The 27190-nt window shown below is 43.2% G+C and overlaps 1 pseudogene; it reads left to right on the top strand.

Annotated features, from left to right (window-relative positions):
* The window catches only part of LOC129837154 (activating signal cointegrator 1 complex subunit 3-like), a 277375-nt pseudogene that overhangs the window by 75374 nt on the left and 174811 nt on the right, over positions 1–27190 (top strand).

Genomic DNA, 27190 nt, shown 5'->3' with positions numbered 1-27190 from the left:
AATCAACTTTAGGAGACGGTCTTGGCGCTTGCGGGACTTTCTTGGGCGCCCTGAAGCCTTCTTCACAACAATTGAACCGCTCTCCTTGAAGTTCTTGATTATCCGATAAATGGTGGATTTAGGTGCAATCTTACTGGCAGCAATGTCCTTGCCTGTGAAGCCCTTTTTGTGCAAAGCAATGAGGACGGCATGTGTTTTCTTGCAGGTAACCATGGTTGACAGAGGAGGAAGAATGATTCCAAGCACCAACCTCCTTTTGAAGCTTCCAGTCTGTTATTATACTCAATCAGCATGACAGAGTGATCTCCAGCCTTGTCCTCATCAACACTCACACCTGTGTTAACAAGAGAATCACTGACATGATGTCAGCTGGTCCTTTTGTGGCAGGGCTGAAATGCAGTGCAAATGTTTTTTGGGGATTCAGTTAATTTGCATGGTAAAGAGGGACTTTGCAATTAATTGCAATTCATCTGATCACTCTTCATAACATTCTGGAGTATATGCAAATTGCCATCATACCAACTGAGGCAGCAGACTTTGTGAAAATTAATATTTGTGTCATTCTCAAAACTTTTGGCCACGACTGTATATATCAATGATGTCGCTCTTACTGCTGGCACTTACTGCTGATGTCGCTCTTACTGCTCTGATCGACCTCTACGCAGACGACACCATTCTGTATACTTCTGATCCTTCTTTGTACTCTGTGTTAACAAACCTCCAAACGAGCTTCAATGCCATACAACACTCCTTCAGTGGCCTCCAACTGCTTTTAAACGCTTGTAAAATGAAATTCATTCAACCGATTGCTGCCCGCCCGTCTAGCATCACTACTCTGGGCGGTTCTGACTTAGAATATGTGGACAACTACAAATACCTAGGTGTCTGGTTAGACTGTAAACTCTCCTTCCAGACTCACATTAAGCCTCCTTCACTCATGCTGCCAAACATACCCTCATAAAACTGACTATCCTACCAATCTTGGACTTCTGCGATTTCATTTACAAAATAGCCTCCAACCCTCTACTCAGCAAACTGGATGTTGTCTATCAAAGTGCCATACGTTTTGTCACCAAAGCCCCATATACTACCCACCACTGCGACTTGTATGCTCTCGTTGGCTGGCCCTCGCTACAGATTCGTTGCCAAAACCACTGGCTCCAGGTCATCTATAAGTCTTTGCTAGGTAAAGCCCTGCCTTATCTCATCTCACTGGTCACCTTAGCAACACCCACCAGCAACACGTGCTCCAGCAGGTATATTTCACTGGTCATCCCCAAAGCCAACACTTCCTTTGGCCACCTTTCCTTCCAGTTCTATGCTGCCAATGACTGGAACGAATTGCAAAAATCACTGAAGCTGGAGACTTATATCTCCCTCTCTACCTTTTAAGCAACAGCTGTCAGAGCAGCTTACCGATAATCAAATCAAATCAAAAAAAATTATATAGCCCTTCTTACATCAGCTGATATCTCAAAGTGCTGTACAGAAACCCAGGCTATAACCCCAAACAGCAAGCAATGCAGGTGTAGAAGCACGGTGGCTAGGAAAAACTCCCTAGAAAGGCCAAAACCTAGGAATAAACCTAGAGAGGATCCAGGCTATGAGGGGTGGCCAGTCCTCTTCTGGCTGTGCCAGATGGAGATTATAACAGGACATGGCCAAGATGTTCAAATGTTCATAGATGACCAGCATGGTCAAATAATAATAATCACAGTAGTTGTCGAGGTTGCAGCAAGTCGGCACCTAAGAAGTAAATGTCAGTTGGCTTTTCATAGCCGATCATTAAGAGTATCTCTACCGCTCCAGCTGTCTCTAGAGAGTTGAAAACAGCAGGTCTGGGACAGGTAGCACGTCCGGTGAACAGGTCAGGGTTCCATATCCGCAGGCAGAACAGTTGAAACTGGAGCAGCAGCATGGCCAGGTGGGCTGGGGACAGCAAGGAGTCATCATGCCAGGTAGTACTGAGGCATGGTCCTAGGGCTCAGGTCCTCCAAGAGAGAGAAAGAGAGAATTAGAGAGAGCATACTTAAATTCACACAGAACACCGGATAAGACAGGAGAAGTACTCCAGATATAACAAACTGACCCTAGCCCCCCAACACATAAAGTACTGCAGCATAAATACTGTAGGCTGAGACAGGATGGGTCAGGAGTCACTGTGGCCCCATCCGATGATACCTCCGGACAGGGCCAAACAGGAGGGATATAACCCCACCCACTTTGCCACACCAGTAGAGGGATATCTTCAACCACCAACTTACCATCCTGAGACAAGGCCGAGTATAGCCCACAAAGATCTTCGCCACGGCACAACCCAAGGGGGGGGGGGGGGGGGGGTTGCCAACCTAGACAGGAACATCACGTCAGTGACTCAACTCACTCAAGTGACGCACCCCTCCTAGGGACGGCATGAAAGAGCACCAGTAAGCTAGTGACTCAGCCCCTGTAATAGGGTTAGAGGCAGAGAATTGCTCCAGAGCCTTTCCGTTCACCTTCACACTCCTGGGGCAGACTACACTCAATCATATGACCTACTGAAGAGATGAGTCTTCAGTAAAGACTTAAAAGTTGAGACCGTGTCTGCGTCTCTCACATGGGTAGGCAGACCATTCCATAAAAATGAAGCTCTATAGGAGAAAGCCCTGCCTCCAGCTGTTTGCTTAGAGATTCTAGGGACAATTAGGAGGCCTGCGTCTTGTGACCGTAGCGTACGTGTAGGTATGTACGTCAGGACGAAATCTGAAAGATAGGTAGGAGCAAGCCCATGTAATGCTTTGTAGGTTAGCAGTAAAACCTTGAAATCAGCCCTTGCCTTAACAGGACGCCGGTGTATGTAGGCTAGCACTGGAGTAATATGATCAAATGTTTTGGTTCTAGTCAGGATTCTAGCAGCCGTATTTAGCACTAACTGAAGTTTATTTGGTGCTTTATCCGGGTAGCCGGAAAGTAGAGCATTGCAGTAGTCTAACCTAGAAGTAACAAAAGCATGGATTAATTTTTCTGCATCATTTTTGGACAGAAAGTTTCTGATTTTTGCAATGTTACGTAGATGGAAAAAAGCTGTCCTTGAAACAGTCTTTATATGTTCGTCAAAAGAGAGAGCAGGGTCCAGAGTAATGCCGAGGTCCTTCACAGTTTTATTTGAGACGACTTTACAACCATCAAGATTAATTGTCAGATTCAACAGAAGATCTCTATGTTTCTTGGGACCTAGAACAAGCACCTCTGTTTTGTCTGGGTTTAAAAGTAGAAATTTGGCAGCCATCCACTTCCTTATGTCTGAAACATAGGCTTGTAGCGAGGGCAATTCATTGAAATGTACAGCTGTGTTTCATCCACATAGCAGTGAAAGTTAACATTATGTTTTCGATTGACATCCCCAAGAGGTAAAATATATAGTGAAAACAGTAGTGGTCCTAAAACGGAACCTTGAGGAACACCGAAATGTACAGTTGATTTATCAGAGGACAAACCATTCACAGAGACAAACTGCTATCTTTCTGACAGACAAGATCTAAACCAGGCCAGAACTTGTCCGTGTAGACTAATTTGGGTTTCCAATCTCTCCAAAAGAATGTGGTAATCGATGGTATCAAAAGCACGAGGACAGATGCAGAGCCTCGGTCTGACGCCATTAAAAGGTAATTTACCACCTTCACAAGTACAGTCTCAGTGCTATGATGGGGTCTAAAACCAGACTGAAGCATTTCGTATACATTGTTTGTCTTCAGGAAGGCAGTGAGTTGCTGTGTAACAGCTTTTTCAATTTTTTTGAGAGAAATGGAAGATTCGATATAGGCCGATTTTTAGTTTTTTATATTTTCTGGGTCAAGGTTTGGCTTTTTCAAGAGAGGCTTTATTACTGCCACTTTTAGTGAGTTTGGTACACATCCGGTGGATAGAGAGACGTTTATTATGTTCAACATAGGAGGGCCAAGCACAGGAAGCAGCTCTTTCAGTAGTTTAGTTGGAATGTGTCTGTACATAGCCGATCTGTAAATTGCACACCCAACTACCTCATCCCCATATTGTTTTTTTATCTTCTTGCTCTTTTGCACACCAGTATCTCTACTTGCACATCATCATCTGCACATCTATCACTCCAGTGTTAATGCTAAATTGTAATTATTTCGCCTCTATGGCCTATTTATTGCCTTACCTCCCTACTCTTCTACATTTTCACACACTGTACATATATTTTTTCTATTGCGTTATTGAATGTACGTTTGTTTGTAACTCTGTTGTTTTTGTCGCACTGCTTTGCTTTATCTTGGCCAGGTCGTAGTTGTAAATGAGAACTTGTTCTCAACTGGCCTACCTGGTTAAATAATGTTGAAATAAAAATAAATGAAAAGGCACATGGGTGTATGTGAATGTAAAGTGATGTTTTAGGTTGGTAGTTGGATTAGTCAGTTGTACATGATGATGATGATGATGAATAGGTGGCAACGAAGTTGGAATGAGGCAGTCGTATCTAGAACATTTTTGAAATGGAAATTTGGTTAAACAATTTTCCAAAATGTATTTGTGGTTAAACACGTTTTAAAGTGAGCAGAGGTTCGGGAGAGAAGTTCTTTCACAAATGTTATGCTTCTGCTCCCAGCCCCCTCTGGACCTCTCCCATTCCTCCACTCACATCAGCACCACCTGGTTGACATCCTGGGGAACACCCTTTGATACCTGCATGGGTCTGTCTTTGTGGGGGAGTAGGGCTGGGACATTCCAGTAACTTTCCCCAAATGCCCAGGTTTTCCAGAAATCCCAGTTGGAGGATGCCATGAAAACCTGGGGATTTTGGGAAAGTTACTCTGATTTTTCAACCGCAGGGGTGAGAAAAACTGGAATCTGAGATTGGTTCTCGAGGTGTGTTCTCTTTTTTAATGCCTGGGGCAATGCCTGGGGCAAGTGTGTTTAAGACTCTTGTCGTCGTACTTGAGTTGGAATCTTGCCTGGTGATGTCAAATTGATTTTGTTACTCAAAGTTTGGCCCTTGTTTCTATGAGTTAATGTGATAATCCCAGTGTGGACACTGATGTACTGATCGCAGGCCTGTTCATAAACTCAGTCACAGGCAATAACTCCAACAAACTGAGGCCAGTTGATAAAACAACTGTGTAGAATGTTTTTCTCTTAACCTGTTAGGGGGGCAGCCCGTCACCGGTACACTTATGACAACATCCAGCTCAGGTGCAGGGCGCGAAATTCAAAATCTATTTTTTTTTAATATTTAACTTTCACACATTAACAAGTCCAATACAGCATTTGAAAGATAAACATCTTGTCAATCCAGCCAACATGTCCGATTTTTTAAATGTTTTACAGAGAAAACACCACATATATTTATGTTAGCTCACCACCAAATAAAAAAGAGGACAGACATTTTTCACAGCACAAGTAGGATTCAAGTAGCATGCACAAGCCAACCTAACTAACCTAGAACCAACCTAAACAACCTAGAAAAAACTACCTCAGATGACAGTCCTATAACATGTTACACAATAAATCTATGTTTTGTTCAAAAAATGTGCATATTTTAGCTATAAATCAGTTTTACATTACTGCTCCCATCATAGCTACAGTCTGAAATCGCACGGGAGTAGCCAGAGAAAATACAGACACCAACGTCAACTACTAATTACACCTCATAAAACATTTCAGAAAAATATATGGTGGATAGCTAATGAAAGACAAAGATCGTGTGAATAGAGCCAATATTTCCGATTTTTGAAGTGTTTTACAGCGAAAACACAATATATCGTTATATTAGCTTACTACATTAGCTAGCATACGGCAGCATTGATTCTAGTCAAACGGTAGCATAGCACAGTTCGACAGATATATGAAAAAACATCCCAAATTGGGTCCTTATCTTTGTTGATATTCCATCAGAATGTTGTAAAGGGGTCCATTGTCCAGTACAGTCTTTGTTTGGGTTCCAGAACAAACTATTTCCCTCTTGTATTAGCAAGCACACTGGCCGTGCGGCGCTAACCTCTCTTTCTTCAAACAATTCTTGCGTCGCATCACGTCTAAAGTCCAGAATAAATTTCAATAATATAATTAAACTATATTGAAAAAAACATACTTTAGGATGATTTTGTGACATGTATCAAATAATATCGTAGCCAGAGCTCATATTCACCTTTAACGAGCGTTTTCCAGGAGCCGAGTCCAGGTTCTACCTCGCGCCCAGAAAAAAAAATTAAGTGCGCAGGTCTCACTCCAAGATGTTGTGTTCAGTCCCTGGACGAGATATTCAACTGCTTTCTGCTCTCACTTCCGCATTACACCCAGAGGAAGGCGTATGACGTGTTTCTACAGTCCTAAGTGACATGACCTTTTATAGACAAGCTCTTAAAGAGAGACATCGCATTTGGAAATCTCAATTCCGGATAGGAAATGGGCTGTAAAAATAGTTCTGTTCCACTTAGAGAAATAATTCAAACGTTTTTAGAAACTAGAGACTGTTTTCTATCCAATAGTAGTACATATATGCATATTGTAAGAGCAAAAATTGATTAAGAGGCCGTTTGAAAATGTGCACATTTTCCAGTTTTTCAATATTCACCCTGCAGCCATGATTAAATGTAAATTCTGGTGTCTACTGTTGGTATTTTCTCTTAGTTGTGGTTAACTGTAGGCCTTCATTGTAAATAAGAATTTGTTCTTAACTGACTTGCCTAGTCAAATAAAGGTTAAATAAAATACAAATGTTTTAACTGTTAGCTATATTTGTGATATTTCACTTAGTGCTGAAAATGTATAACCATGCTGGTGTTTGTTGCTTGGAGACAGGGATTTTTAATGAAATGAATGTTATGTTAACAGCTGCATATGATAGTATCTCAAGTAGCCTACAGTAACGTTACCTCTTCAGTGAGTTACTGCTGCTTGGACCCCGGAGACTACTCCTGGTAGGGACAGCTGCATCTCCTATTGGAAGATGTACAGTGCATACATCTGAATAACAATGAAGCCAGCCAGAGATGTTTTAAGAAATGAAAAAAACAAAGCTCTGAACATTTTCAAAAAGATCATTGAAGGATGGCAACTTCATATTTACGACATGTATGCATTACCTCAAGGTGAATATTGTGGCAGGCATACATTTGCATGAATTAGCATGTTTAAGGAGTTCGGGACACTGGCTCCTCGTTATCTACAGACAAAGTCGATAAATCAAAACAAAAGGCGGTCTAGCCGCTTAAAGTGAACGTGTTTGCCACAGCGACACAGAGTGTGTGTTTTAGTACTGGCAATTGTGTGTGCTTGTTTGCGTGCGTGCGTGTGTGTGCAGGAGCCATGCGGAAGAGGGTGAAACTGTGCCGCTCCTAATTCAGAAATGCATATTTATAAATTGGTTGGTGCTCTCAGGACTTGGCCTTGGGGGAAATAATTGGTTAGACAGGAGGACGCTCCACTCGCCAGGGAGAGAGGATGAGAGGAAGTCAGCCCTACAGTCATTTAGACTAGAGAGAAAGGATGGGTACAACACAACACACTGCACTAATATCCATTATTTTACTCGCTTAGTTCAAAGATGTGTCAAGATGGTGTGTATAGTATCGCCTTTCTCTCTTTTGCCCTCTTTTTTATTTCTCTCTCTACCTCTTTGTATTCCTCTTTCTTTGTCTCTCTCTCTATGAATAAATTAACGAAAATATAAATGCAACATGCAACAATTTAAAAGATTTTACTTATAGTTCATCGAAGGAAATCAGTCAATTGAAATAAATTCATTAGGCCCTAATCTATAGTTTTCACATGACTGGGTAAGGGCGCACTGGGGCCCACCCACTGGGGAGCCAGGCCCAGCCAATCAGAATTAGTTTTTCCTGACAAAAGGGCTTTAGTACAAACAGAAATACTCCGGAGCACCCCCCATCCTCATACGATCCCTCCTGTTAGATGGATGGATTATCTTGGCTTGTGATTGGAAACTTTTTGTGCATATGGAAAATTTTTGGGATCATTTAATTCAGCTCATTAAAAATGTGACCAACACTTTACATGTTGCATTTATGTTTTGTGTGTGTATGTGTATATATAGATAGATAGATAGATAGATAGATAGATAGATAGATAGATAGATAGATAGATAGATACCTCTCTCTCTCAGTGCCATGGTGTAACCACAATCAACCTTCCACCGGCTTAAGTGGACTCTAATAAAGTTGCTCTTTGATTCATTAATAATTTAACCTTTTCCTCCTCCTGCCTTCATCAGAGTTGGGTTGGGTTGTCAGGGCCTCGGGGCTGACTCCTGCCTTCATCAGAGTTGGATTGGGTTGTCAGGGCCGCAGGGCTGACTCCTGCCTTCATCAGAGTTGGGTTGGGTTGTCAGGGTCGGGGGCTTACTCCTGCCTTCATCAGAGTTGGGTTGGGTTGTCAGGGTCGCGGGGCTGACTACTGCCTTCATCAGAGTTGGGTTGGGTTGTCAGGGCCGCGGGGCTGACTCCTGCCTTCATCAGAGTTGGGTTGGGTTGTCAGGGCCGCGGGGCTGACTCCTGCCTTCATCAGAGTTGGGTTGGGTTGTCAGGGTCGCGGGGCTGACTACTGCCTTCATCAGTGTTGGGTTGGGTTGTCAGGGTCGGGGGCTTACTCCTGCCTTCATCAGAGTTGGATTGGGTTGTCAGGGCCGCGGGGCTGACTCCTGCCTTCATCAGAATTGGATTGGGTTGTCAGGGCCGCGGGGCTGACTCCTGCCTTCATCAGAGTTGGGTTGGGTTGTCAGGGTCGCAGGGCTGACTCCTGCCTTCATCAGAGTTGGGTTGGGTTGTCAGGGCCTCGGGGCTGACTCCTGCCTTCATCAGAGCTGGGTTGTCAGGGCTGCGGGGCTGACTCCTGCCTTCATCAGAGTTGGGTTGGGTTGTCAGGGCAACGGGGCTGACTCCTGCCTTCATCAGAGTTGGGTTGGGTTGTCAGGGCCTCGGGGCTGACTCCTGCCTTCATCAGAGTTGGGTTGGGTTGTCAGGGCCGCAGGGCTGACTCCTGCCTTCATCAGAGTTGGGTTGGGTTGTCAGGGCCTCGGGGCTGACTCCTGCCTTCATCAGTGTTGGGTTGGGTTGTCAGGGCCGCGGGGCTGACTCCTGACTTCATCAGAGTTGGGTTGGGTTGTCAGGGCCGCGGGGCTGACTCCTGCCTTCATCAGAGTTGGGTTGGGTTGTCAGGGCCGCGGGGCTGACTCCTGCCTTCATCAGAGTTGGGTTGTCAGGGCCGCGGGGCTGACTCCTGCCTTCATCAGAGTTGGGTTGTCAGGGCCGCGGGGCTGACTCCTGCCTTCATCAGTGTTGGGTTGGGTTGTCAGGGCCGCGGGTCCGACTCCTGCCTTCATCAGTTTTGGGGTGGGTTGTCAGGGCCGCGGGGCTGACTCCTGCCTTCATCAGAGTTGGGTTGGGTTGTCAGGGCCGCGGGGCTGACTCCTGCCTTCATCAGATTTGGGTTGTCAGGGCCGCGGGGCTGACTCCTGCCTTCATCAGTGTTGGGTTGGGTTGTCAGGGCTGCGGGTCCGACTCCTGCCTTCATCAGTTTTGGGGTGGGTTGTCAGGGCCGCGGGGCTGACTCCTGCCTTCATCAGAGTTGGGTTGGGTTGTCAGGGCCGCGGGGCTGACTCCTGCCTTCATCAGAGTTGGGTTGGGTTGTCAGGGCCGCGGGGCTGACTCCTGCCTCTTCTCTCCTCTTTGGCCCCAGCCCCTGGATGACACGCAGCACTCATTCTTTATTTTTCTGAGTGTCAGAGCGAAACTGGGAGAAAGAGTAGAGCGATGGCATATTTTTAATGAATCCTTAAATAAATGATATTGCTGTCTAAACTAGACATCCTGATCCACTCCGAGAGATAGAGACAGAGAAAGAGTTGAGAGAGGGAGCACAAAGTTAAATAAGGCTATAAAGTGAGTGAGAGGGAGATTGATGGACAGATGGGGACAGAGCACATACCTCGACCTGCAGTTATGTGTCTTTTTCCCTAAGAGTGAGGGTGGCCGGAGCGGTTAACTGCCCACTCTGACGACTGAATGTCTTGTGTGTTTTTGCGCGTGTGTCTGAGTAGTGGACGGTCAACAGGTCACGGTTGCTGTCTTTCAGAAGGGTCATTTCTCTCCTTATCAACGTCGGTCGCCGGGAGATTGAGGCCTGTCTGTCACCCACACTCTGTTGCCATGGAAAAGCCAGGTTGACTGACAGCTGTTCCCACCACTCAGGATTTAACCTCTCTCCTACTGGTAGTCAATGCCCTTCCCCTTCCCACACCCTGTCTGCAGCCACCCCCTAGGCAACAGTAAATCACCTCCCCCCATATAGCAGGGATCATCAACTAGATTCAGCCTCGGGACTATTCTTTTTCTTGAGCGGATGGTCGTGGGGCCGGAACATAATTGCATATAATTTGTAGACTGAAAATTGACCACAAGAAGCCCAAACAAATACGTTTGACTAAAACATAATAATTTAAAACCTTTGTTTTCCTTTGTATATGATCACGTGTCGCTCTATTGGGAATACATGGTAACAGATTTCTTTCATTTAAAATCACTTGGAGCTAATATCCTGGTGTTTTTACAGTTTTTTTGTGTGCAACAATTCAAATTCCCCCAAAAATGCTAAATGTAAAAATAAATACTTTTTTTCTCAGAAGACTTGGGGGGCCTAATAAAAGCATTTGGCCCATGGGCCGCCTGTTGGGAAACCTGCCCTATAGTATGAGGGAAATGGTCTGTCAATCAGTGGTAGATCGGTTTACACTTGTGTGTATGTGGGGGGGGGGGGGGGGGGGGGGGTTGTCAGAGTGTTCTTTCCACTGTGTGACTCATCTAAAACCATTAAAATGTTCTGGTGACCCTCTCAAGAAGGACAACCAATGTTTGTCTTTACCCTGACCATCCCTCCCGTCCACTCTGCTCTTTCCTGATGTGTGTGTTAGACTTGTATCATCATGCTCCCATGTCTATCTTTGTAATGACTCTCATAATTACTCTGATTTGAACCCTTTCTTATTATCTTCCTCCCTCTTGCGCTCTCTCTCTCTCTCTCGCTCTCTCTCTCTCTCTCTTTCTCTCTCTCTCTCTCTCTCTCTCTCTCTCTCTCTCTCTCTCTCTCTCTCTCTCTCTCTCTCTCTCTCTCTCTCTCTGTCTCTCTCTGTCTCTCTCTGTCTCTCTCTGTCTCTCTCGCTCTCTGTCTCTCTCTGTCTCTCTCGCTCTCTCTCTGTCTCTCGCTCTCTCTGTCTCTCTCTCGCTCACTCTGTCTCGCTCTCTCTGTCTCTGTCTCTCTGTCTCTGTCTCTCTCTGTCTCTCCCTCTTTCATTCCCCCCAGGTTGGTCAGTTGGTGTTTAAGGGGATGCAGTGTCTGAACAGGATCTAGTCCATAGTGTTTGAGACAGCCTACAAAACCAATGAGAACCTGCTCATCTGTGCCACCACTGGGGCTGGCAAGACCAACATCGCCATGCTGACAGTCCTCCATGAGATCAGACAGCACCTCCAACTTGGAGGGGTCATCAAGAAGGATGAATTCAAGGTACCACTCAGCTGTGTGTGTGTGAGCGAGACATACAAACATACAGTAGAACACATTTATTATTGGTTGTCCTTCTAAAGCCACACCTCCCCCCCCACACACACACATGTTCTAATACACACACATTCTAACACCACACACCCAATGCCAGCCAGCGAGGATAGCCACTTTCTCATACATCTTCATTAAACTTTCTTAATCTAAGTGGCCTGTTTCATATTTTTCAATAAATAGTGATTTATGCTGGTTGCCAGGGAACAAGTGATACTGTGCTGTTCACTCATTTATCATGACCTCGACCTTCCACTTCCTCTCACTTTCTTTCTCTCTTTCCCCCCATTCTCCCTTTTCTCTATATATATTTATCTCCCTCCCTCTTTCTTGCTGCCCTCTTTCTCTCTCTTCTCTCCTACTCGCTCCCTCCCTTCCCTCCATCTCTCTCTCTCTCCCTCTGTAGATAGTGTATGTAGCTCCTATGAAGGCCATGGCAGCAGAGATGACGAATTACTTCAGTAAGCGGTTGGAGCCACTGGGCATTGCTGTCAAAGAGCTCACTGGAGACATGCAGCTAACCAAAGGGGAGATTCTGCGTACACAGATACTGTACAAACACACACGGGTGCGCACGCACACACACAGTTTCTGCGTAGGCTTTCCCTATGCTCCGTTGGTCCAGAGTGGAGTTATGTTCTGCCTCACGACTCTTCTCTAGCGCCTCTCAGTGGTCGGCTCTCAGCTCGGCTCTCTGGATTACAGTAGCTCCGTACCCTCTTCACACTGAGCACGTTTACTTGCACTAATAAATCGATATTAAACGGATTATGACAGGAGGTCGGTTATGGCAAATGTCAAGTAAACCCTTTACTCTGCTTATTTTAAATTAGGTCAAAATCATAGTAAGCATACGCCGATTAAAACACCTGGTGTTCTGAACGCTCTTTTGAATTATTAGGACATTAATTATTAACAACTTAATCAAAATTATAGCAGTGTATTTTAAAATTATTTTTCAAGAGTAATGTGACTGTTTCTTTGGCAGTAGTAGTGTAAAGCTCACAGTCATTAGCGCAGTGGAAACTTTTGCTCTGGAGTGATGAATCACACTTCACCATCTGACAATCCGACGGACCAATCTGGGTTTGGCGGATGCCAGGAGAACGCTACCTGCCCCAATACATAGTGCCAACTGTAAAGTTTGGTGGAGGAGGAATATAATGGTCTGGGGCTGTTTTTCATGGTTCGAGCTAGGCGCCTTAGTTCCATTGAGGGGAAATCTTAATGCGACAGCATACAATGACATTCTAGATGATTCTGTGCTTCCAACTTTGTGGCAACAGTTTGGGGAAGGCCCTTTCCTGTCAGCATGACAATGTCCTGTCAGCACAAAGCGAAGTCCATACAGAAATGGTTTGTTGAGATTGGTGTGGAAAAACTTGACTGGCCTGCACAGAGCCCTGACCTCAACCCCATCGAACACCTTTGGGATGAACTAGAACGCCGACTGCGAGCCAGGCCTAATGCCCAGCATCAGTGCTCGACTTCACTAATGCTTTTGTGGCTGTATGGAAGCATGTCCCCACAGCAATGTTACAACATCTAGTGGAAAGCCTTCCCAGGCAAGTGGAGGCTGTTATAGCAGCAAAGGGGGGACCAACTTCATATTAATGCCCATTATTTTGGAATGAGATGTTCGACAAGCAGGTGTCCACATACTTTTAATCATGTAGTGTATGTTTGCATTCATCTATATGCCAACAGTGCGCAACAATTAATCAGAACCATTATAGATAACTAATTGCCTCATATAAACTCAGCAAAAAAAGAAACGTCCTCTCACTGTCAACTGCGTTTATTTTCAGCAAATATGTGTAAATATTTGTATGAACATAACAAAATTCAACAACTGAGACATAAACTGAACAAGTTCCACAGACATAAAATAATGTGTACCTGAACAAAGGGGTTGAAAATCAACAGTCAAAAGTAGCAGTCAGTATCTGGTGTGGCCACCAGCTGCATTAAGTACTGCAGTTCATCTCCTCCTCATGGACTGCACCAGATTTGCAAATTCTTGCTGTGAGATGTTACCCCACTCTTCCACTAAGGCACCTGCAAGTTTCCAGACATTTATGGGGGGAATGGCCCTAGCCCTTACCCTCCGATCCAACAGGTCCCAGACGTGCTCAATGGGATTGAGATCCGGGCTCTTCGCTGGCCGTGGCAGAACACTGACATTCCTGTCTTGCAGGAAATCATGCACAGAACGAGCAGTATGGCTGGTGGCATTGTCATGCTGGAGGGTCATGTCAGGTTGAGCCGGTGGGAAGGGTACCACATGAGGGAGGAGGATGTCTTCCCTGTAACCCACAGCGTTGAGATTGCTTGCAATGACAACAAGCTCAGTCCGATGATGCTGTGACACACCGCCCCAGACCATGACAGACCCTCCACCTCCAAACCGATCCCGCTCCAGAGTACAGGCCTCGATGTAACGCTCATTCCTTCTTCGATAAACGCGAATCCGACCATCACCCCGGGCGAGACAAAATCGCGACTCGTCAGTGAAGAGCACTTTTTGCCAGTCCTGTCTGGTCCAGCAATAGTGGGTTTGTGCCCATTGGCGACGTTGTTTTTGAGTAGTAAGACATGTATAAAAACAACAGATACCGTTAATAGGAAGGGGCTAGAAGCGTCTAATATGGTGAGCTACCGAGTGGCTAGGACAGGCAAGCCCCATACTATTGTGGAGGACTTAATTCTTCCTGCTGCCGCGGATATGGCTGGGACAATGCTGGGGGAAAAGCCAAAAACTATACAGGCAATTGCTTCATCAAACAACGCTGTTTCATGACGCATCGGTGACATGGCAGGAGATGTTTTGAAACAATTAATGCTTCGCATACAAGCCAGTGAATTCTATGCGTTACAGCTGGATGAGTCAACAGACGTGGCAGGCCTGGCACAGCTCCTGGTATATGTCTGTTGCGTTTATGGGGCGTCAGTTCAGGAAGACATCCTCTTCTGCAAACCACTGGAAACCAGGACAACAGGAGAGGATATTTTTTAAGTACTGGACAGCTTTGTGACATCAAATGGACTTTGGTGGTCAAGATGTTGGTATCTGTGCTGATGGCGCAAAAGCCATGACAGGCAGACATAGTGGAGTGGTAACACGTGTGTAAGCAGTTGCCCCGACACCACTTGGGTACAATACAGCATCCAGCGAGAGGCTCTTGCTTCCAATGGAATGCCTGACAGCTTGAAAGACGTTTAGGACACTACAGTGAAAATGATTAACTTTGTTAAAGTCAGGCCCCTGAACTCTCGTGTATTTTCTGCATTATGCATTGATATGGGCAGTAACCATGTAACGCTTTTACAACATACAGAAGTGTGCTGGTTATCAAGGGGTAAAGTATTGACACATTTTTTTGAACTGAGAGACGAGCTTAAAGTTGTCTTTACTGACCATCATTTTCACTTGTCTGACCGCTTGCATGATGATGAGTTTCTCACGCGACTGGTATATCTGGGTGAAGTTTTTTCTCGCCTGAATGATCTGAGTCTAGGATTACAGGGACTCTCCAACTATATTCAATGTGCGGGACAAAATTGAGGCTATGATTAAGAAGTTGGAGCTCTTCTCTGTCTGCTTTTAACATGGACAACACACAGGTCTTTCCATCATTGTATGATGTTCCATCATTGTATATCACAATGTCAAATGTGATATAGCGAAGCACCTGAGTGAGTTGGGTGCGCAATTATGCAGGTACGTTCCCGAAATAATGACACAAACAACTGGATTCGTTATCCCTTTCATGCCCTGCCTCCAGTCCACTTACCAATATCTGAACAAGAGAGACTCATCGAAATTGCAACAAGCGGTTCTGTGAAAATGTTATTTAATCAGAAGCCACTGCCAGATTTCTGGATAGGGCTGCGCTCAGAGATTCTTGCCTTGGCAAATCACTCTGTTAAGACACTGATGCCTTTGCAACCACGTACCTATGTGAGTGTGGATTCTCGGCCCTCACTAGCATGAAAACGAAATACAGACTATGGGGAAAATGATTTAAGACTGAGACTCTATCCAATTCAACCCAACATTGCGGAGTTATGTGCATCCTTTCAAGCACACCCTTTAATCTGTGTTGAGTTATTCACAATTTTTGATGATCAAATAAGGTTTTATTTTTAAGATTGCTAAATAAAGAGCAAAATTATTGATTAATATATTATTATTTGTGCCCTGGTCCTACAACAGCAACAAAGTCATTATGTCACGTTCCTGACCTATTTCTGTTAGTTTGTTGTATGTGTTAGTTGGTCAGGACGTGAGTTTGGGTGGGCATTCTATGTTTTCTGTTTCTATGTTGGTTTATGGGTTGCCTGGTATGGCTCTTAATTAGAGGCAGGTGTTTGGCGTTCCTCTAATTAAGAGTCATATTTAGGTAGGTGTTTTCACAGTGTTTGTTGTGGGTGGTTGTCTCCTGTGTCTGTGTATGTCGTTGCGCCACACGGGACTGTTTTCGGTTTGTTTGTTTTTCGGTTTATGTAGTCTGTTCCTGTTTCATGCGTTCTTCGTTATATGTAAGTTCTTATGTTTAGGTGCGTCTACGTCGTTTGTTGTTTTGTTAGTGTATAGTCGAGTTCGTGTTTTCTTTAATAAAATATGTCTTCAAACTCCGCTGCATATTGGTTCAATCCCTGCTCCTCCTCTTCTGATGAAGAGGAAGAGGAAAAACCGTTACACATTAACCTCGCCCATTTCTACAATTTATCTTCTTAAACTGTGATTTTTAACCTATCCCTTAAACCTAACCTTAACCACACTGCTAACCTTATGCCTAACCCTAACCTTAAATTATTAGCAAAAAAATAAGTGTTTGAATTTTTTAACGATATAGCCAATTTTGACTTTTTGGCTGTGGTAACTAGTGACAACCGCAAAGTAGCCTAAACGGAAATTAGAATGGACGCAATTATTCCATAACTGCAGCTCGTTGTTGGAACACATATTTCCTATTCTTAAGTCAACGTGTGTGTAGAGGGAGCGGTCGCAATGCAGTTGATTGAGTGAGTCAAGGAGGGGAAAGGGAATTTAGGGAGAACTATTTGATGCTTGGCTTGGTTTCTTTTTTGTTGTGCTCCACAAATGCTCATGTGCAAATGGAAAACTAGAGTCAAAGCAAATTAACAGTGTCTTCAAAGTAAAACTTAGACAAAATACACTGAACAAAAATATAAACGCTATATGCAGCAATTTCAAAGATTTTACTGAGTTAAAGTTCATATAAAGAAATCAGTCATTTGAAATAAATGCATTAGGCCTTAATCTATGTATTTCACATGACTGGGAATACACGTGACTCGTTTCAGGAAACTAGGCGTATTTCGCGGGTCAATACCATTTGAACGTAAACTTTTTTAGTTTTATCGAAATGCGTTTTTTGGCAGAAATTCCTTCTGAAACGTGAACTTTCATGTTCCTTAATAACAAACTTGTATGCCATCTGTAAGTACAAATAAAATGGTTAAATTACTAGCCTAGTTGGTTTCGCCACAGAAAAGATAGCAACTTTCCCGACAGCCATGATTGGCTGAGATAATAAGTGGGCTGGACATGCAGAGAGATGTGTTCAGATTGATCTGCCATATAGCATGTTTCTGTCTATTTGAGCTGGTCAGTATGTGTAGGTAATCCTGTCTAATGCAGCTTTAAAAAAAAATGTATTGGGTAGTAGAACTGCATGAATGTTGCTCTCCACTTTCTGGAGGACCGAGTTTTGAAATCAGTGGAATTAGAGTATGATAGCTAAGGAGAATATGGAGAATACACCTGTCTCCGGATTACATCTTCAAACCATGGGGCAACCATGGCATCCGTGACAGGGTGAAGCGTCCACCAATGATGTATACTGGTAAGATAGTCTAGCTAGCTACATTTTCAGATATTACACATTTCAAATTTTGACAAAGTCGTTTTCATTTCAAGTTAGTGTACTGTTAGCCTGCTAACATTACGTGTATGTTCTTATTATTCATATCTCAGAGCCATTTGCTTTGCTAGTTATAGCCTAATGTTAACTAGCTAACGTTGAACCCATTTGGTTAGCTACCTGCAGATTCATGTCTGCAGATTCACAGAATTCTCAACACTCGTTGAATATGGGCAGTGTCAGATAACATAAAAACAGCCTAAACAGCTCTGCTATGGTGAGTAAAATGGTCTGTGAGCTGTTCTCTGATCTGGAAGTAGGTAGCAAGGTAGCCAATGTTAGCCAGTTAGCTTGGGTGCTTGACTGCTGTTTTTAGGACAGAATGCTCGGCTCAATCCTTAAGGAGATGGGTGGGGTTAATCAAGCTTAACTTCTTGACGCTAGGGGTCAGATTTTTGGGGGATTTTTTAATAACGTTCCCAAGGTAAACGGACTATTTCTCAGGTCCAGATCGTAGAATATGCATATAATTTACAAATTAGGATAGAAAACACTCCAAAGTTTCCAAAACTGTCAGAATATTTATAAGTATAACAAAACTGATTTTGCAGGCGAAAACCTGCGAAAACCTGAGGAAATCTAACCCGGAAGTGATTTAAAAAAATAATAATAATCATCTGTGTTTCATTTCCCGTCTTTCTTCCATTTAAAGGGGTTATCAACCAGATTCCTTTTCCAATGGCTTCCTCAGCTGTGACCAGGCTTTAGACGTAGTTTCAGGCTTTTCTTTTGAAAAATTAGCAAGATTTTTCAAAACTAGTCAGGTGTCCTTTGATTAGTTCCTGCGCGCGAGAGGGGTAGCTCTCCATTTCCTTTCTCTCTTTTATTGAATAGGTTACGGTCCGGTTGAAATATGATCGATTATGTATGTTAAAAACAACCTGAGGATTGATTATAAAAAACATTTGACATGTTTCTACGAACATTACGGATACTTTCTGGAATTTTCGGTCGAACGGAACAAGGCTGTAGTTTTCTGAACATAACGCACAACCCAAATGGTGTTTTTTTGTTATGAAAGTAATATTTATCGAACAAAAATAACATTTATTGTGCAACTGGGAGTCTCGTGACTGCAAACATCCGAAGATTATCAAAGGTAAGCGATTAATTTTATTGCTTTTCTGACTTTCGTGACCATGCTAATTTGGGGCTAGCTGTTCTAGCATTGATTGATACACTCACAAAAGCTTGGATTGCTTTCGCTGTAAAGCATATTTTCAAAATCTGACACAATAGGTGTATTAACAACAAGCTAAGCTATGTTTTGGTATATTTCATTTGTGATTGCAAGATTATAAATATTTTTTGTAATATTTTGCGCCCTGCAATTCAGCGGTTGTTTAGGAAAATGATCCCGCTAAAGGGATCCGTAGCGCAGAGAGGTTAAGAGGGTGTGAACGATGCTGAATGGGTATAGATAAAGAAGAGCTCTCCTGTAGGTACCAAAACGTTCAAAGGCCATTTTCTCAAAAGTGAGGTTGCAAGTTTATCAACTTTCAAAGCAGAATTACTTACCCATTGTTCCTCAAATGCAGTGTATGATATACCATTTTGCAGGGACGTGGATCAGAAAACCAGTCAGTATCTGGTGTAAACACCATTTGCCTCATGCAGCATGACACATCTCCTTCACATAGAGTTAACCTGGCTGTTGATTGTGACCTGTGGAATGTTGTTCCACTTCTCTTCAATGGCTGTGCGTAGTTGCTAGATATTGGCGGAAACTGGAACACGCTGTTGTACACGTGTCTGTTGAGTATACAGGCCATGGAAGAACTGGGACATTTTCAGCTTCCAGTAATTGTGTACAGATCTGCCCACTGATGTCAGTTACGACGCCGAACTGCAGCCAGGTCAAGACCCTAGCGAGGACAATGAGCATGCAGATGATCTTCCCTGAGACGGTTTCTGCCGTTTGTGCAGAAATTCTTCGGCTGTGCAAACCCAGTTTCATCAGCTGTCCGGGTGGCTGTTCTCAGATGATCTCGCAGGTGAAGAAGCTTGACGTTGAGGTCCTGGGCTGGCGTGGTTACACGTGGTCTCTGACTGTGAGGCCAGTTGGACGTAATGCCAAATTATCTAAAACGACGTTGGAGGCGGCTTGTAGTAGAGACATGGACATTCAGTTATCTGGCAACATCTCTGGTGGACATTCCTGCAGTCAGCGTGCCAATTGCAAGCTCCCTCAACTTGCCATCTGTGGCATTGTGTTGTGACAAAATCTCACTTTTTAGAGTGATATTTCATTAATTTTTTTACATTTTTTACAATTTTATTTAAATATGAAGTTGGATGTTTACACACACCTTAGCCAAGGACATTTAAAATCAGTTTTTCATAATTCCTGACATTTAATCAGAGTACAAATTCCCTATATTTGGTCAGTTAGGATCACCGCTTTATTTTAAGAATGTGAAATGTCAGAATAATAGTAGAGAGAATGATTTATATCAACTTGAATTTCTTTCATCACATTCCAAGTGGGTCAGAAGTTTACATACACTCAATTAGTATTTGGTAGCATTGCCTTTAAATTGTTTAACTTGTGTCAAATGTTTCAGGTAGCTTTCCACAAGCTTCCCACAATAAGTTGGGTGAATTTTGGCCCATTCCTCCTGACAGAGCTGGTGTAACTGAGTCAGGTTTGTAGGGCTCCTTGCTCGCACACGCTTTTTCAGTTCTGCCCACAAATGTTCTATAGGATTGAACTCAGGGCTTTTTGATGGCCACTCCAATACCTTGACTTTGTTGCCCTTAAGCCATTTTGCCACAACTTTGGAAGTATGCTTGGGGTCATTGTCCATTTGGAAAATCCATTTGCGACAGAGCTTTAACTTCCTGGCTGATGTCTTGAGATGTTGCTTCAATATATCCACTTAATTTTCCTCCTCATGAAGCCATCTATTGTGTGAAGTGCACCAGTCCCTCCTGCAGCAAAGCACCACCACAACATGATGCTGCCACCCCCGTGCTTCACGTTTGGGATGGTGTTCTTCGGCTTGCAAGCCTCCCCCTTTTTCCTCCAAACATAACGACGGTCATTATGGCCAAACAGTTATATTTTTGTTTCATCAGACCAGAGGACATTTCTCCCAAAATTACAATTTTTGTTCTCATGTGCAGTTGCAAACCATAGTCTGGCTTTTTTATGGCGGTTTTGGAGCAGTGGCTGAGCATTCGGCATATGTCGATTATAGGACTCATTTTACTGTGGATATAGATACTTTTGTACCTGTTTCCTCCAGCATCTTCACAAGGTCCTTTGCTGTTGTTCTGGGATTGATTTGCATTTTTCGCACCAAAGTACGTTCATCTCTAGGAGACAAAACGCATCTCCTTCCTGAACGGTATGACGGCTGCGTGGTCCCATGGTGTTTATACTTGCGTACTGTTGTTTGTACAAATGAATGTGGTACCTTCAGGCATTTGGAAATTGCTCCCAAGGATGAACCAGACGTGTGGTCTACAATTTTTTTTCTGAGGTCTTGGCTGATTTCTTTAGATTTTCCCATGATGTCAAGCAAAGAGGCACTGAGTTTGAAGGGAAGCCTTGAAATACATCCACAGGTACACCTCCAATTTACTCAATTAAGTCAATTAGCCTATCAGAAGTTTCCCACTGGAATTGTGATACACTGAATTATAAGTGAAATAATCTGTCTATAAACAATTGTTGGAAAAATGACTTGTCATGCACAAAGTAGATGTCCTAACCGACTTGCCAAAACTATAGTTTGTTAACAAGAAATTTGTGGTGTGGTTGAAAAAACGAGTTTTAATGACTCCAACCTAAGTGTATGTTAACTTCTGACTTCAACTGTAACTTGGCAAGTCCCCAGCACAAGGTGCACCTGTGTAATGATCATGCTGTTTAATCATCTTCTTGATATACCACACCTGTCGTGCTGTGTTGTCGTCTTAGGTTTCTCTTTATGTAGTGTTGTGGTGTCTCTTGTCGTGATGTTTGCTTTGTCCTATTTTTATTTATTTTTATCCCAGCCACAGGAGGCCTTTGGCCTCTTGGTAGGCCTTCAATAAGAATTTGTTCTCAACTGACTTGCCTAGTTAAATAAAATAAGTTAAAACCTGTCAGGTAATTGGATCAACTTAGCAAAGTAGGTTTTACAGTATTGGGGGAAAAAATTGTAATCTCTTGTTAAAGTTTGCGTTTTGATGTCCGTCCCTAGCATGTAACCGTACTCATTGTAGTGCCAACCACAGACACACACACACACAGACTATAGTGCCAACCCCAACCATACTGTTCTGGCTCAGATCTCTTTCTTTACATTGTCCATTCCAGTAACTATGGTCCGTAAACAGGCTAGCCCAGCACAGCCTGGCTTGGTTTGGCTCGATAGGCTCAGTAGTGTGAAAAGGGTATCTGTCATAGCAGTTTATAGCTGTATAGAGTAGCAGGGTTTACACAGCAGGGGGAGATAACAGGAGAGAGTCTGGGACAGAGATCCACACGGCCGATACCTGTGTCTGGGACAGAGATCCACACGGCCAATGCCCGTGTCTGGGACAGAGATCCACAGGGCCAATGACAGTGTCTTGGACAGAGATCAACAGGACCAATAACAGTGCTTTACAGCTGGTCTCCTCACACTGTACTTTGGGCTCAGTTAGGGTCAGGTCACAACACAGACTTCAGTCATACATCTGGCATTCTGCAGTGAAGAGTAGGAGACAATATTGTGTCCATGAATCACATGGAAACGTACAAAATTGCAGTATAGATAATAGTTGCTCTCCTGTCTTAGTTCAAAATAAAAGTCATAAAAGCAAGAATTGGTGAGGCTTCCGAATGCATACACTCAAGCACCACACACACACACTCACCCTCCAGCGATGATAGTGTCCCTCTCTCCTGCTTTATGTAGGAGACTAGTGCAGTTCCGTATCTCTCTCTGGTGTCCTCCTGTTCTTAATTCTCTGGCAGGCTTTATAAATGGACTGTTCCTTCACTGCAACATACTGTAGCTACTGATAGAACTGATAAGCCATAGAGAGGCCAGCAATACCACAACCACAGAGTTTCTCACACTAGACAGTCATGCAGGGTCACTCAGAGGTCAGAGGCAGGTTTTTTTCTGGATCAAAAAGGGGCTTAGGTGGTTGGCGTGGCAGGGGCGTGGCAATGAGCACGGTTGGCTGTCAACACGGCTACATTTTAGAGAAAGCCCCCATCTTGGAGCTGTAAGGAAATGTTAGAATTTTTAAGCCAATTTCCTGAAATTCTACAAATTTCTCCCTGAAGCTGAAAGAAATGTTTGCCATTTTAAAGCTAATTTCATCCAAATGTACACGTTTTGCCATGCAGCTGAGATTTTTTTTTGCCGTTTTAAAGCAACTTTCCTGCGATTCTACATATTCTGCAATTGAGCTGAGAACATTTTGCTAGTTTCCTGCAATTCTATTATTTTTTCCCCCATGGATTATGCTGTTCTTTTGCTCAGACCTAATAAATGAATATTACTATATTCATAGATTTTTTTTCATTTTCAATTCTCAAAGTCTAGAGTTTATTTTGGTGTTAGTTCTCAAAGTTTATATTATCAAAAATATATGGGGCCATATGGGTTCATTTTCTACTTACTTTCTGTTTGTAGTCTATTAAGTTTACACTCAAAGGGTTTTTCCATCCTGAAAGTTAACAACAATATATATATACATCAAATATACATATAATATTTTTTTTTTAAACATTTTTTTATATACAGTGGGGAGAACAAGTATTTGATACACTGCCGATTTTGCAGGATTTCCTACTTACAAAGCATGTAGAGGTCTGTCATTTTTATCATAGGTACACGTCAACTGTGAGACGGAATCTAAAACAAAAATCCAGAAAATCACATTGTATGATTTTTAAGTAATTAATTTCCATTTTATTGCATGACATAAGTATTTGATACATCAGGAAAGCAGAACTTAATATTTGGTACAGAAACATTTGTTTGCAATTAGAGAGATCATACGTTTCCTGTAGTTCTTGACCAGGTTTGCACACACTGCAGCAGGGATTTTGGCCTACTCCTCCATACAGACCGTCTCCAGATCCTTCAGGTTTCGGGGCTGTCGCTGGGCAATGCGGACTTTCAGCTCCCTCCAAAGATTTTCTATTGGGTTCAGGTCTGGAGACTGGCTAGGCCACTCCAGGACCTTGAGATCCTTCTTACGGAGCACCTCCTTAGTTGCCCTGGCTGTGTGTTTCGGGTCGTTGTCATGCAGGAAGAACCAGCCACGACCTATCTTCAATGCTCTTACTGAGGGAAGGAGGTTGTTGGCCAAGATCTAGCGATACATGGCCCCATCCATCCTCCCCTCAATACGGTGCAGTCGTCCTGTCCCCTTTGCAGAAGGAGCAGCATCCCCAAAGAATAATGTTTCCACCTCCATGCTTCACGGTTGGGATGGTGTTCTTGGGGTTGTACTCATCCTTCTTCTTCCTCCAAACACGGCGAGTGGAGTTCAGACCAAAAAGCTCTATTTTTGTCTCGTCAGACCACATGACCTTCTCCCATTCTTCCTCTGGATCATCCAGATGGTCATTGGCAAACTTCAGACGGGCCTGGACATGCGCTGGCTTGAGCAGGGGGACCTTACGTGCGCTGCAGGATTTTAATCCATGACGGCGTAGTGTGTTACTAATGGTTTTCTTTGAGACTGTGGTTCCAGCTCTCTTCAGTTCATTGACCAGGTACTGCTGTGTAGTTCTGGGCTGATCCCTCACCTTCCTCATGATCATTGATGCCCCACGAGGTGAGATCTTGCATGGAGCCCCAGACCGAGGGTGATTGACCGTCATCTTGAACTTCTTCCATTTTCTAATAATTGCGCCAACAGTTGTTGCCTTCCCACCAAGCTACTTGCCTATTGTCCTGTAGCCCATCCCAGCCTTGTGCAGGTCTACAATTTTATCCTTGATGTCCTTACACAGCTCTCTGGTCTTGGCCATTGTGGAGATGTTGCAGTCTGTTTGATTGAGTGTGTGGACAGGTGTCTTTTATACAGGTAATGAGGTCAAACAGGTGCAGTTAATACAGGTAATGAGAAAAACTAGCAGGTCTGTGAGAGCCGGAATTCTTACTGGTTGGTAGGTGATTAAATACTTATGTCATGCAATAAAATGAAATTGTATTACTTAAAAATCATACAATGTGATTTTCTGGATATTTGTTATAGATTCCGTCTCACAGTTGACGTGTACCTATGATAAAAATTACAGACCTCTACATGCTTTGTAAGTAGGAAAACCTGCAAAATCGGCAGTGTTTCAAATACTTGTTCTCCCCACTGTATATATGATTACTTTTTGATTAACTGTTAGGACTTAAGCGACCCAAAAAAGCACTTAGGTGGTTCGCCCAAGGATTACAAATGGCAGAAAAATCTCTGAGAGGTCATTGTGTGGCTACTTGGTTGACATTTTTTTAGGAGGGTTTGTGTGTGTTCTTTTGGTCTCCATATCTTATTTCTTTCTCCCCCTCCTCTATACTACCCCCCTCTCCATGTTCCTGATTCCTTGTTCTCAGCAGCATTAGTTGTATTTGCAATGGTGACTGCAGTTAGTTGTACTGTAAAATACCAAATTCATATCCTGTTTATTGTCCACTGTATTTGTGCCCTTGACGGTGGTGCTTGTATTTTAACGCGGGGGGAGGGAGTGAAGAGATGCTTTCAACATTACCCAGCAGTACTTTAGTCCACCTCTTTTAAAGTGCTCTCCCATTTCAAAGTGTTCAACTAAGAGACCTATGCTAGTTATGGATACAAAGGCTACTCTGTTCTCTCCAATTAACACGATGGCTGGATATATTGGAAATGGGATTGACATGAGTTAAGACTAACTCATATTTGAAATGCGTCCGTGGTCAGAAAAAACTTTCCACTCACAAAATGAAGATGATAAATATAATGTTGTTATTGAGTAACTAAACCAATTAGATTGCCACTTGTTATACTCGTAGTGACATAACCAATCAGATGTTTTCTTTCAAATAAAATGATTAGTCAATTGTCCAATTCGATATCCAATTGTAACAGCTCCCCAGCAAGTCAACCAGTTAGGTTGTTTGCCTCAGTGAGTGGCCTGTAAATGAGTTTGTTCTTGTCTCTAATGCATTTGTCAATAGCTCTGTCAACCAGGTGTGTATTCTCTCAATGGTAAAATCATTCATATTTCCTTCTACTTCTCCCTTGTTTTATATTCATTTCATTAAGTATATATTTTCATTATTAGTCATTATTTTCCTCAGAGCGTTTGACTGTATGTGTGAGTCAGTGTTGCGTGTTTAAAACAGAATGTAGAAAAGGAGGATGAATGGGATTTGTGAAACAGAACGGAGGGTGGAGTGAAGGATGTAGGCTGAACTCCTTCCCATCTAGTGAGCCCCTCACTGATGGAGGGTGTGAGAGGTGCGGGAGAGGTAGACAGAGAGAGGAAGGACTAGGCTGAAAAGGTTGCCAAGAACAAGCATATCTAGCAAATCCAAAAGAGGATAGTAGAGCTTAGACTTAGAGGTTCATAAACCTCCTGGTACTTAAGGATGGCAAGATGAAAGCAGAGAGAGAGAGAGAGCGAGAGGGAGAGAAATTGAGGGAGAGAGATGTGAATCTTGAGAAATGAGGTCAATACCAGTTAATCTGGAGGTGTGTGTGTGTGCGTGCGTGTGGTGGTGTGTTTTTCTTTGTGAGAGAGAGGGCACACACACACTTTTAATGAGGATGGACTGGCAGAGGCTCAACAATATTATCCTTACCCCCTGCATACTCCCACCAACCAGCCTTGCTTCTCTATCTACCCAGACTGTAGAGCTTTGGATGAAATACAATTTCATGAAATGACCTTCTGTTTCTGCTAGTGTGGAGTAAGTGTAGAGTAAGTGTATAGTAAGTGTATTAAAACTCCAATAACTCCATTAAAGTTCACTAGGTACTATAAAGTTAGCTCTCTGGAGACCTCAGGGTAAATAAGCAGGACTTTTTTTAAATGATCCTCATACATTTTTGTTATCTGAAACAACTTTCTAACAGACCTTTCTATTTATCCCCTCCCACAGACATATCACACCAGTGTTTGTTTCTCACTGTTTGCATATATGTGTAAAATCGTTGCTGTAGTTCGATACAATAGAAGATTAGCATTCCTACAATATTATTCTGTTGAAATTGAACTTGATCTCTGAGAAATGAAGCTAGTTGATGACTTACTTCATCAGTACATACTGTATTCTCAACATATCTCATCCATATAACTACTGCTGAACATACCTTCCTACTTATACACTGTATATTGTTCATACTGTCTATGCACACCACGTGTTTATATTCCAGACTTGTTTCTTCTTGTTGGGGGGGATTGTTTGTGTACAGTTAGAAACTTACTCCACTGCTGGAGCTAGAAACACAAGCATTTCCCTGCACCTGCGTTAACATCTGCTGATCTGTGTACGCAACAAATAAACATTGATTTGATTTATGGGTCTGCTATTGTCACAACTCCCATTAAAAACATGCAGTGGATGTACACACGCACACACACACACTCACTCACACACACACACACACACACACACACACACACACACACACACACACACACACACACACACACACACACACACACACACACACACACAGATACATTTGTAGCCTTGACA

This window comes from Salvelinus fontinalis, chromosome 38, assembly GCF_029448725.1.
Source record: "Salvelinus fontinalis isolate EN_2023a chromosome 38, ASM2944872v1, whole genome shotgun sequence".
NCBI classification, from domain to species: Eukaryota; Metazoa; Chordata; class Actinopteri; order Salmoniformes; family Salmonidae; genus Salvelinus; species Salvelinus fontinalis.
This window is presented reverse-complemented; position numbering and strand designations above follow the sequence as displayed.